Here is a 9,390-nt window from a genome sequence, read left to right as displayed (position 1 = left end):
TGTATCTTTCTCACTCATCATTATTCACGATTCATTCATGATTATCCCTAATCATGGTAGCATCCACATTAACGTAGAAGTGTTCAGAAACACATTCTATTCTTATTTACAATAAAAATGACTCCAAAATGATTGACACACATTAACATGTGTGGGGTAACTGGGGTTCAAATGTAGGGGGGTGTAGGGGCAATTCCACAGTAATAGAGTGACGCTGAGACTCACTTTTTCACTTTAAAATGTTTATGCCAAGCAAATAACATTGATTTCAAACCACACATCTACACTACATGAATAAAAGTATGCAGACATCTGCTCATCGAACATCTCATTCCATTCCAAAATCATGGACATTAATATGGAGTTGGTCCCCCTTTTGCTGCTATAACAGCCTCCACTCTTCTGGGAAGGCTTTCCACTTAATGTTGGAACATTGCAGCGGGACTTGTTTCCAATCAGCCACAAGAGCATTTGGGGGGTTGGGCATTGATGTTGGGAAAATAGGCCTGCCTCATAGTCGACGTTCCAATTCATCCCAATGGTGTTCAATGGGGTTGAGTTCAGGCCAATCAAGTTCTTCCATACCGATCTCGAGACAAACCATTTCTGTATGCACCTCGCTGTGTGCACAGGGGCATTGTCATGAAACAGGAAAGGGCCTTCCCCAAACTGTTGCCACAAAGTTAGAAGCACAGAATTGTCTGGATTACCATCGTATGCTGTAGTGTCAAGATTTCCCTTCACTGGAACTAAGGGGTCTCGTGTAACCGGTGTGAAATGGCTAGCTAGTTAGCGGGCGCGCGCTAATAGCATTTCAATCGCTGACGTCACTCGCTCTGAGACCTGGAAGTAGTTTTTTCCCTTGCTCTGCAAGGGCCGTGGCTTTTGTGGAGTGATAGGTAATGATGCTTTAAGGGTGTCAGTTGTTGATGTGTGCAGAGGGTCCCTGGTTCGAGCCCAGGTAGGGGCGAGGAGAGGGACGCCGACAGAGATGGCCGCCTCGCTTCGCGTTCCTAGGAAACTATGCAGTTTTTTGTTTTTTTACGTGTTATTTCTTACATTTCTTACATTAGTACCCCAGGTCATCTTAGGTTTCATGACATACAGTCGAGAAGAACTACTGAATATAAGATCAGCGTCAACTCACCATCAGTACGACCAAGAATATGTTTTTCGCGACGCGGATCCTGTGTTCTGCCTTACAAACAGGACAACGGAGTGGATCCCATGCAGCGACCCAAAAAAACGACTCCGAAAAAGAGGGAAACGAGGCAGTCTTCTGGTCAGACTCCGGAGACGGGCACACCGTGCACCACTCCCTAGCATTCTTCTTGCCAATGTCCAGTCCCTTGACAACAAGGTTGATGAAATCCGAGCAAGGGTAGCATTCCAGAGGGACATCAGAGACTGTAACGTTCTTTGCTTCACGGAAACATGGCTCACTGGAGAGACGCTATCCGAGGCGGTGCAGCCAACGGGTTTCTCCACTCATCGCGCCGACAGAAACAAACATCTTTCTGGTAAGAAGAGGGGCGGGGGCGTGTGCCTCATGGCTAACGTGACATGGTGTGATGAAAGAAACATACAGGAACTCAAATCCTTCTGTTCACCTGATTTAGAATTCCTCACAATCAAATGTAGACCGCATTATCTACCAAGAGAATTCTCTTCGATTATAATCACAGCCGTATATATCCCCCCCCAAGCAGACACATCGATGGCTCTGAACAAACTTTATTTAACTCTTTGCAAACTGGAAACCATTTATCCGGAGGCTGCATTCATTGTAGCTGGGGATTTTAACAAGGCTAATCTGAAAACAATGCTCCCTAAATTTTATCAGCATATCGATTGCGCGACCAGGGCTGGAAAGACCTTGGATCATTGTTACTCTAACTTCCGCGACGCATATAAGGCCCTGCCCCGCCCCCCTTTCGGAAAAGCTGACCACGACTCCATTTTGTTGATCCCTGCCTACAGACAGAAACTAAAACAAGAGGCTCCCACGCTGAGGTCTGTCCAACGCTGGTCCGACCAAGCTGACTCCACACTCCAAGACTGCTTCCATCACGTGGACTGGGATATGTTTCGTATTGCGTCAGATAACAACTCAACACTGGGGCCCCACAAGGGTGCGTTCTGAGCCCTCTCCTGTACTCCCTGTTCACCCACGACTGCGTGGCCACGCACGCCTCCAACTCAATCATCAAGTTTGCGGACGACACAACAGTGGTACGTCAAACGGTGGCTTGATTACCAACAACGACGAGACGGCCTACAGGGAGGAGGTGAGGGCCCTCGGAGTGTGGTGTCAGGAAAATAACCTCACACTCAACTTCAACAAAACTAAGGAGATGATTGTGGACTTCAGGAAACAGCAGAGGGAACACCCCCCTATCCACATCGATGGAACAGTAGTGGAGAGGGTAGCAAGTTTTAAGTTCCTCGGCATACACATCACAGACAAACTGAATTGGTCCACTCACACAGACAGCATTGTGAAGAAGGCGCAGCAGCGCCTCTTCAACCTCAGGAGGCTGAAGAAATTTGGCTTGTCACCAAAAGCACTCACAAACTTCTACAGATGCACAATCGAGAGCATCCTGGCGGGCTGTATCACCGCCTGGTACGGCAACTGCTCCGCCCTCAACCGTAAGGCTCTCCAGAGGGTAGTGAGGTCTGCACAACGCATCACCGGGGGCAAACTACCTGCCCTCCAGGACACCTACACCACCCGATGTTACAGGAATGCCATAAAGATCATCAAGGACATCAACCACCCGAGCCACTGCCTGTTCACCCCGCTATCATCCAGAAGGCGAGGTCAGTACAGGTGCATCAAAGCTGGGACCGAGAGACTGAAAAACAGCTTCTATCTCAAGGCCATCAGACTGTTAAACAGCCACCACTAACATTGAGTGGCTGCTGCCAACACACTGACACTGACTCAACTCCAGACACTTTAATAATGGGAATTGATGGGAAATGATGTAAATATATCACTAGCCACTTTAAACAATGCTACCTTATATATAATGTTACTTACCCTACATTATTCATCTCATATGCATACGTATATACTGTACTCTATATCATCGACTGTATCCTTATGTAATACATGTATCACTAGCCACTTTAACTATGCCACTTTGTTTACATACTCATCTCATATGTATATACTGTACTCGATACCATCTACTGTATCTTGCCTATGCTGCTCTGTACCATCACTCATTCATATATCCTATGGACATATTCTTTATCCCCCCAGTAGTTTTGGAATTGTTAGTTAGATTACTTGTTGGTTATTACTGCATTGTCGGAACTAGAAGCACAAGCATTTCGCTACACTCGCATTAACATCTGCTAACCATGTGTATGTGACAAATAAAATTTGATTTGATTTGATTTTTTGATTTACATTGGCCCAAACCATGAAAAACAGCCGCAGACTATTATTCCTCCTCCACCAAAGTTTACAGTTGTCACTATGCATTCGGGCAGGTAGTGTTCTCCTGGCATCCGTCAAACCCATGTTCATGCGTTGGACTGCCAGAGAGTGAAGTGTGATTCATCACTCCAGAGAAGGTGTTTCCACTGCTCCAGAGTCCAATGGCGGCAAGCTTTACACCACTCCGGCCGACACTTGGCATTGTGCATGATGATCTTAGGCTTGTGTGTGGCTGCTTAACCATGGAAACCCATTTCATGAAGCTCCTGACAAACAGGTATTGTGCTGACGTTGCTTCCAGATGCAGTTCAGAACTCAGTGTTGCAACTGAGGACAGATAATTTATTTTACTTTTTTCAGCACCCTGTGGTCCCATTCTGTGAGCTTATCCTCTCTCTCTCCCTTTACCACTTCACAACTGAGCCATTGTTGCTCCTAGAAGTTTCCACTTCACAATAACAGCATTTACAGTTTGTTATATTTAACTAGGCAAGTCAGTTAAGAAGCAATTTTTATTTTCAATGACAGCAGGTTAACTGCCTTGTTCAGGGGCAGAACAACAGGTTTTTAGTTTGTTAGCTTGGGGATTTGATCTTGCAACCTTTCGGTTACTAGTCCAACACTCTAACCACTAGGATACCTGCCACCCCAGGGGCAGCTCTAGCAGGGCAGAAATTTGAGGAACTGAGTTGTTGTAAAGGTGGCATCCTATGATGGTGCCACGTTGAAAGTCACTGAGCTCTTCAGTAAGGCCATTCTACTGCCAATGTTTGTCTATGGAAATTACATTACTATTTTATACACCTGTCAGCAACGGGTGTGGCTAAAATTGCAGAATCGACTCATTTGAAGGGGTGTCCACATACTTGTGTATATATTGTCTATATGAAGAAGTCTACTTCGAACAATTGACACTGGACATTTGACTTCAACACATTCACTTGAGGAATAGTGCAGATGGAAAGTTTGGTAACAGAATGACTGTAAAATCTCCCTCAGTTTTTTTATTTAATGACGTTTTCCAAAAACGGTTAAATATTAACTCAGAATTAAGATTCAAAGATGTCTGCAGAAATAATGGGGTGCCAGGCCAGCTAAGATATGACACCTTGAGTGGTTTAAAAATCTATCGATCAAAAAGAATGACTGTAACAGAATGATATCATGGGTCCTTGATCTGTACTATACAGATATGCATAATTATCAATGTCACTCTCTTTATGGTGATGTATCCTAAATAAAGGTAGAAACATTTAATATCCTCCTTTGCATGTTTGGGTATTATTCTACATACTGGCTATTATTCTAATGAGCCCCGCCCCCAAACAAGAGCAGATTTGGTTGGTCCAGACCGGACCAAATCTGTACCAATGATAGATGTCTATGTTTCACAAGTTTGGACATCACAGTACAACACAGTAGAGCACAGTACAGTAAAAAAATTAGAGTGTAGTATAATATGCTATAGTTCAGTACAGTACATTACAGTAGAGTAGATTAGACTATAGTGCACTCTACTCGTGTGCTCCACTGTCCTCTACTGTAGGGAACTATATTCTACTCTATTTTTCTTTACTGTACTGTACTATGCTCTACTGTACTGTGCTGTACTGTGCTGTACTGTGCTCTACTGCAACTGTGGTTTGTGACTACTATGATTTCCCATTGAGGTCAATTCAATTGAAGTCATTTTTCGGTCGCTCTGTTAACATTAATAAAACTAAATATAAATGTTGAAATTAATTAATATTGGCAGGGGCCTTTACTTCAACACATTTTTATGTTTGATGTATTTCTAATACCTTTTAAGACATTTTCTATACATGTTTTTTCACACCCCTTTTTCCATCTGTGTGACGAGATATCAAAGCATTTGCCTATTCCTAATTAATGAAGGCATAGAAAAACGTAACTATGCGTTCATTTCTCAAAAAATAGACACTTACATTTCATTTGACACCAAATTTGATATGCTCCTGTAAAGTTCACATGTTGGTGCTCATGGGTCCTTTTACATGGAAATGACCAGGGACAGAGGCTCTGACATGTTGCCATGTTCCAGTGTTTCTAGAAGAGTCTGTAGGGCTCCTGGGTTGGTGCCAGCTGGTACAGTATATCTCCTGGGTGCAAGGGTAACAGGGGGTTGTTGTGCTGGGCTGCTGGTGGCTGAGCACCAGGTCTTCACATAGGAGATGTGTGTGTGTGTGTATGTGTGTGTGTGTGTGTGTGTGTGTGTGTGTGTGTGTGTGTGTGTGTGTGTGTGTGTGTGTGTGTGTGTGTGTGTGTGTGTGTGTGTGTGTGTGTGTCTGTGTGTGTGTGTGTGTGTGTGTGTGTGTGTGTGTGTGTGTGTGTGTGTGTGTGTGTGTGTGTGTGTGTGTGTGTGTGTGTGTGTGTGTGTGTGTGTGTGTGTGTGTGTGTGTGTGAGTGAGTGATTGGGGCTGACAGCAGTCTCTGTATTACTGGTTTAGCCTACCCGTTTTAGACAGTGTAATCTGGATTAACCACTGCAGTGTGTCAGTGGGGACATGGCCTGCACCCTCCTCCACCATCTCTACCCCTTCACCTTCTTCCCTCTCTCCATCCCTCCCTCCATCCCCCCTCCTCACCCCATCTCTTTCCTAGCCCTCTTCCCTCTGTCGCCTTGTTCTTCCTCCCTCCAACTCTCCATCTCTCAGAGTTAGCCTGTTTTTTCCTCCCCTCCTCTCTCTTGTTCTCTTTCTCGATCGCTTTACCTGATTCTCTTTGATCACTTTTGTCTACCTGTCCCCCTCCCTCTCTCTATCACCTCATTCCCTCTGTCCTCAATCTGTTTCCATCTCCCTCTCTCTCTAACTGCACCATCTTTTCTATTTAATGCAATTCTTCAACAATTCCATCCCAAAGCTCTCCCGTACTGTGTAGTTTGGCATGTGTGTGTGTGTTCATGTGTGTGTGTGTGTGTGTGTGGGGGGATTACAGGGGCTCAGTCCTCAATTCCCTAATTGCTCTTGAAACTGCAGAACTATCTGTTCCACAATCTAACATGGCTGACTGTCTGTATCATCTGTATGGCTACAATATAGACACTGAATACTGTACATGCTGATTGTCAATAAGAAAATAAATGTCAAAGTTTAAAACATAAGTGGTTTACTATTGGATTTTATCAAATCTTAATTTAGCAAAAACAAAATATCCTGCCTTAAAATGATTGTTTTGTCCAAATATTTGTTCACCATGATCTCCAAAAAGACAAAACCCACAACCACGTAGTTAATATTATCTTGGACTCAACTGTTGACAAACCCCTTGGCACTGACACACACGCACACACACACACACACACACGCACACGCACACGCACACGCACACACACACACGCACACGCACACATACACACACACACACACGCACACACACGCACACACACACACATACACACATACACAAGGCTCCCAAGTGGCGCAGTGGTCTACGTCACTGCATCTCAGTGCTAGAGGTGTCACTACAGACTCTGGTTCAATCCTGGGCTGTATCACAACCGGGAGTCCCATAGGGCGGCACACAATTGGCCCAGTGTCGTCCAGGTTAGGGGAGGGTTTGGCTGGGGTAGGCTGTCATTGTAAAATAAGAATTTGTTCTTAACTGGCTTGCCTAGTTAAATAAAGGTTAAAAAAATAGACATCAACATAAAACAGACATAACAAAATAGCAAACTAAATCTCTCCACCGACACTTAACTAAGTTCTCCCAGTTCCATAAGTCAATGATGTTAGTCCACAAAAACATGGTGGTTGTTCCGTTTTACCAGTTCCATGAGATTGGTGATTGGTCTTGTCTGTCTCTGTTAAATATTTTCTTGATGTAACTTTTCTTGTTCTGAGTTGCAGGTGCAAAATATATATATTTCCTTAATTTCAGTCTGTCTGTCTGGATGGCTGTCTGTCTGTACATCTTAACACCTGTCTGTCTGTTTGTCTTTATACTTACATACCATTATGTCTCTTTGTCTCCCTGTCCAAGTTGTCTGTAGAATACTTCTCTTTTTGCTGATAGCTCATTCTCTCTATCCTCTCTCTCTCTGCCACTGAATGGATTTCTCTCTCTTTCCTGCCTTTATGTGGAGATAAGATACTTTCCAGATAAAGCATATTATGATAGCTAAATCAAATGAGCTTTGTGGGTGTTTGTGAATCTGTGTGTTTGTGTGTGTGTGTGTGTGTGTGTGTGTGTGTGTGTGTGTGTGTGTGTGTGTGTGTGTGTGTGTGTGTGTGTGTGTGTGTGTGTGTGTGTGTGTGTGTGTGTGTGTGTGTGTGTGTAGGTGTTTGTTTTTAAGCTGGTTTATTACAGCTCATGGTAATCTTTTGATGATGGGTCAATGAATATGTGAAATGATTGATTTTATAAATACCAATTCATTGTTTGATGCACCTGTTCAATAACTGATTGAAAACCTTGAGATTCAATTTAGAATCAAAGTTGAAGCCACAATTCTGAGTTTCAGCCAGGCTATAAACCAAAAAATATACTTTGAATATTTGGGTGACAAGTTGTAATATGCTCATAAAGCATAAGTTATATTCTTTGAGAATGGGTATATAATTTAAATGACAATTTAACAGAATAAAATATTGCATATTGTGCCACAATCACCTTCCTTTTTAAATCAGGGACTCAGAACATTTTTATATTAATTACATTTACATTGAACCTTGTGTCACATGAAGGTACATGTTTGGTTGTGGCTTAATTTGTTTAATTGGTCAAATTATTGTAAAAATGTTCATTGTCAACAATATTGTAAATAAAAATGCAGTTTAGGGAGGCCCACATAACTCTACAAAAAAATATATATCTTCCTTGAAAACCTCGCAAAAATAGGTGTTTGTGACAGAACAAACTAAATGAATATGAAATCATGTAACAATTTTGGCACATAACAAAAAACGAAAGTCAAAAGAACTGATCAATAAAATATTGGTTCTGAGTATAGTTATTACATCAACGTTGTAATTGGAGGCCAAAGTAATAGAAATATGTGTATCAACTTGAACTCATTTCTCATTGATTTTCAAATTTGAATTAGAAATTGAAAGGTTCAATTTTAAGATGAATTTCTGTCTTCTGAAACCGCTTTCGACATTTATCCAACATATTAGCCCAGCAGATACATTTCTGAAATCTTCAAGATGTTTCCTAATCACACAAAAAACTGAATGATAATATCATATTTGCAGGAGTCATGACACACCCATTTGTGTACACTGATTTAAAACCATATTTTCTGTTCGCATTTGGTAGACTGGGACAACAGGTTAGATAAACTGAGCCATTATTAAAGCCCTAAATGTACACCAATGAATGACAATGTAAGTCAATTTATGTGATTAGGAAACATCTGAGGATTTCAGAAATGTATCATGTGTTGGGCTAACATGTTGGATAGATGTCTGATAAGGTTACAGAAGACAGAAATGCAAAAAGTGTCCCACTTTTTCTGAATTCACTGTAATATGTCACAGGCCGGCTCATAGCCTGTGGCAAAAATGAGGGGACGCGAACAACAGGTATAGGCCAATTAATTTTTTTTATTTATTGTAAACAAAACTATTAACTTTAAACTATGAAAAAGGAATGAGGTGTGGAAGTATCATAATGTAAGGTGTATGTAAAGTGCATGGATGCGTGAATCTGTGTGTGTGAATGACTAAAAGTGTGTGAAAACTAAAGAACAAACAAAACAGGTTCATACCTGGGGGAGAGGAGAGAGAGAGAGAGATGTGATTAGTGACAGTTTAAATACTCTGATCCCAGGTGACTCCAATCACTAACGACCCTCCTCTGCCTGCAGGAGGAACCGCCCCTGCAATGCAGAGGAGGAGCCGTGACAAATAACAGTACAAATAACAGTAGTCAATGCTTGACTTGGACTGAAATAGGTTCTGGTACTCATTTTGGGT

The sequence above is a fragment of the Oncorhynchus mykiss genome, chromosome 10 (assembly GCF_057628025.1).
Source record: "Oncorhynchus mykiss isolate SJ-2025 chromosome 10, ASM5762802v1, whole genome shotgun sequence".
Taxonomy (NCBI): domain Eukaryota; kingdom Metazoa; phylum Chordata; class Actinopteri; order Salmoniformes; family Salmonidae; genus Oncorhynchus; species Oncorhynchus mykiss.
This window is presented reverse-complemented; position numbering follows the sequence as displayed.